A 4835-nucleotide genomic window follows, 5' to 3' on the forward strand; every position below is an offset into this window, starting at 1 on the left:
ATGGAAAGGGACACAGAGAAAAATAAAGAGATTGGGAAACGTTTGTTTGTTGTACGTCTGAATGTTTTGTCATGAATATGCTTGCCTACATTATGTGAAAAGATACAATACACCAAGGACGTGGGAGAGGCTTTCGGAGGATTCTCCTTTCTCTTTGCTTGGAACTGAAGCCCCGCAGTCCCTAATCCTTGTGCAAACAGACAAAAGAACGAGACATGAGAGTTCAACATTTCTTATTAAGTGGCACCAGAACAGCCACGTTTTCGGAGAAGGTCACTGTGAAGGACAAGTGAAAATACCATCCTGTTTCTATAGGCTCGTGTGAATTTGTGAAGAAGCGGAGAGGTACAAGTCTTGACATTTCCGTACGGTTGTTTTTCTTTCTGATGTCATGCAATTTCCGAGTCTCTTACATGAACTGGCAAAGATTTGTAACCAAAATGCTTTGTTGTTTCCGGAGTTATGACGAGAAAGCGGGAGATGTTGCAGCTGTTCTCTCGCTCACAGCAAGAAATTTGTATCTTCTGCACCTATCACCGTACCCTCTTCTTGGTTGACCAAACCTTGCACTTCCACATCGATCTGTATCGTTGTTTATAAAGAGATGCATGATGCAACGTGTGCGTCAACTAAAGAATCATTTCCCTTGATATTTTAAGACAAGTGTCGTAAAATCACTCACCAGCAGCCAGCAGACTACACGCAATTACACGCACACGCACACATGTATGACATGCATGCACATACAGATTCCTCGAACAGAGAGCATTATAAGATGTCTGACTTTGTAAGTGGAAATTTTTTTCCCGTTTTTTTTTCCTTCTTTTTTTTTCTTTCATGCGGCTGCTAATTTCGAATAGCGCGAAGGAGACGATGCAGCAACCCTCTTCGCCGACAAGTGTGACACGATGCACGACAGGTACGTTTAAATTGCAAACCCTGCAGCCCCCGAGACGGGAAATTCTCTGACAACGTGTATGCGCTGTCACGCGTAGAGAGTACACATCTCGATGGGCAGAAGGCTCCTGTGCAAGGAAGCCGTAATGTTCGAGTAGTCGCATGGTTACAATTCGGATGCATGACAAAATGGGAGCCTTTCTATAAGTAAAAAGACAGGCACCATTAGGCATCGTGTTTGTAAACCGTATTATTTTATGCACTCGAATGCCGACAGTATTGACACAGCTGTGTAGCAAACTTCCTTCCGTGAGGCGGGTGTTGTGCACTCTATCGACGGATCAATATAGTGTCCATTAAGAGATAAATATCAATGAGTGTTGATATTGATGGTTAAAGACATAATAGCTTAAACCTATAGCATAATCGGCTTCACGGAAATGGCAAAGATTTGCATGCAAGGAAACAGCACAAGGTGCAAGGTTGAATAAGACAGCTATCCAAGACGTGGGGAGTGCAAAGGGTAGATGGTAGATAGCATAAAACGGAGACATGTATTGATGCACATTGTTTTTCTAGTTTCCTCCTATTTTTTCCTTTATCGTCATTCGTATTGTTTTCGCAACTATTGTGGATGTCATTTGTTTGTTTGTTTGTTTGTTGTTTTTGTCGCTACATTAATCTCGCAGAAGAAAAAGTGTCGTTGCCACATTTGAGTTAACTCGTATCCAGCACAGAAGAGAATAAAGATAATCAGGAGTAGATATGTACTTACACACATATTTCAGATATATGTATCTATCATTCACTGAAGAAAGAAAAACCATTCCACTGGAGGTAATCAAAGGAAATATAATTTTTTTTAAAAGACTTTGTCATTGTCTCTTTTGTTTATTACTTCTTTTTATAATTCTAGCAATGTATATATTAAGTGTTTAATAAAAATAAATTACGTAATGTGATACAAGGGGATATGGCGACACGAATGGCATGACTTTGTGCAATATGTAGGCATTCACTCGTGAACAAGTTCCGTGATGCTGAGTTTGTGTACCATAACAATATGATTTCATTGACATCGCAAGGGCAAGCGCAAAATGAATGAAATGCGGAACTTGCCATGATCTTTGAAGCATACATCCTGAGCCAAAGAAAAGAAGAAAAAATATGAATAAAAGATACAAAGTTGCTGAAAGCCTGCGGTGTTATACATTTTGACCCCTCTCTTTTGCCCCCTTCCCCCCCCCCCCCTCTCTCTCTCTCTCCCTCCAAACTTTATACAGATAACAAATAAGGTATGGGCAGCAGGTAAGCAAATTGGTAAGGGCAATTCTCATGGCTCATTTTCATAGCCTGTGAATTTACCCACATTTTATTCTTGAATATCGGCCACATCAACGCGTTAGAAGTGTATTTACTATTTTCTTATTTTGTGAGAAAGGACGAGAGCGATATGAAATTAAGTACAAGTTATATTTCCCTCTGAATTACCTACGTTCAAAATCCACATTGATGCTGTATATATCCAAGTCTACTGTCCATTCTTGTATGTACGTTTGTGTAATTATCTATGATCTGTAAATGTCAAAACACTGAGTTTGCAAGACGAAATAAAACTTGATTTGAGTTTCAAGAACTCAATGCTGTGTTTTCTATTTTGTAGCCATTTTTCCAGTTTATGTGTACTGCGTATGGTTTACGTACATGAAGTGAAAATTGTCGCACACGCACGCAAACACAAAGATATATATATATAACTGTGTATATACACATTAACACACACACAAATATATATATATATATATATATATATATATATATATATATATATACATAATATATCATGTACATTTTTTTAAGGAAGGCTACGAATTACCTCAGTCATGTCATTACATTAATGTTATCATTGGCTAAAGAGCTTCAAAGAGTAGGGTTCCTTTAAAAGCAGCAGCTTCATTAGCATCATCTCCTCCGGTTAAAAAAAAGAAGCTCTCTTGGAATATGGAAATAGAATGAACTTTGACCATCTGTGGACAATGAATTCTACTCCACAATGGAGTGGATGCTATGTGTCCTAGCACTTTTGTAAATATCATATTCCTTTTCGTTCGGAAAAGTTTGGCGGAGATGCAGACATTGTTACGCCTACTTTCCAGAACATCCAGGGCGCCTCAGGGATTTGCTGCTGAAAGACTATGTATCATGCACGTGTATATATACATATATATATATATATATATATATATATATATATATATATATATATATATATTTATATATATACTTTGAAAAAAGGAAAGATAGACACTAAAAAGAAGAATATCTACGGGATGTGCATAATATTTCAGCATCCTTTCATGACAAATAAAATGTAAAATTGAGGGGGGTCGGTGCAATATAGTGCTAACCCACACTTTTGTCAAAAATTGAGTTACATGCATTTTCATAATCCTTATCCTTCACTCTAACCTCCGAGAAAATATCATGTTTGAATTCAACTAATAGGATGGTAAAAAAATGCATGCATTCAAGTTTTATTAATGTACAATGTATAGCCTTTCTAAACATTCAACAGCGATTATCTCAAAATGACTATTGTGTGGGTTAAACCTATATTGCACCGACTTTCTCAATTACAGGATCATATAACTAGCACAAGCCAGCCCACCCTCTCAAATGTATACGATTACAGTTCGTTATTCCGAAGATTCGTAATTCCGACTGTTTATTGATCATTACGAAATAAGATTATTCTACGCACCGTCTTTTCGTGTTTCGATTAAAAAACCTTATTGCATTACTGAATTTATGAACCTTCAGAATAACGACTCTTCGGGAAAACGCCACAAATGTTCGCATTAAAGGAATCTTCTGAATGACGAACCTTCGAAAAAACGACAGCAACTCACAAATTAATGTGCGGATTGTGACGAACATCAAGGTAGAGCGGATTTGTGCGTTTGGATTGAATAACGAACCTTCGGCATGTGTTCGGAATAACGACTTTTATTTTAATTTTGGATTATCTTCTCCTTGGGGACCATGAGTATATCATCCCGCATACACTCATGCACACACACACACACACACACACACACTCCCACACACACATACACACAAACACGCATACACAAACTCCTGTTTTTGAGGTGCTCAGCATTCCAAGTTTTGAAAGCAGAAAACCCTAAAAGTCTCCAGACGAAACACTTGAAGAAATGAATAAGTTAGCGAAGGAATAAGAATAATGACGAATTAAATCCTATATAAAATTTTGACATTTCAAATTACAGAGACACAGATGCAAACAATTACACCAATATTCAGGTAGAGAGCACCAGTTGTACAGATATCCGATATATCAAATGACTAGTATACTCTGATCATGATTGTAGCTCCATGCTCTGATGCTGATTGATACATGCTCCTCAAGAAAGAATGGGGAGAAATGTCTGTGCACTTTTAGTGCTGTGTAGAACGGGTCCCTCTGGAGAACGGTATATTACCAACTACTGTAATATTAACAGTATAGACAATAGTATCAAGTAGTAATAGACAATCATCAAAACCACATTATGAAAACAACAGTTTGTAACAAAGAAATAAAGAGTATAGTCCAACAAAGTCTCAGACGCCTGGTAATTTTACATCATTGAATGCTATCAAATGACATTGTTTGTTTTATGATGTCAAAAATGTATATGTCATATGACTTATGAAAAAGCACAATGTTTTTAATCTGATCAATAAAATCCAGAAATCAAAAAAAAAAACCCCAAAGAAATAAAAGAAAAAATAAAATAAAACTTCCCAGTTCAAGTGTTCGAGGTTCTCGTCTTTTCTCGGCTCCAATGGGCTTTAACAGTCAATTGTTACATCACAGATAATAATATCGGTCGTTTGTAATGGGCAGCGTCAGGAGTCGCATTGACGCTGTGCTG

The sequence above is a fragment of the Diadema antillarum genome, unplaced genomic scaffold, assembly GCF_040938485.1.
Source record: "Diadema antillarum isolate AM-2024a unplaced genomic scaffold, OU_Dant_1.0 seq00001516_RagTag, whole genome shotgun sequence".
Lineage (NCBI taxonomy): Eukaryota > Metazoa > Echinodermata > Echinoidea > Diadematoida > Diadematidae > Diadema > Diadema antillarum.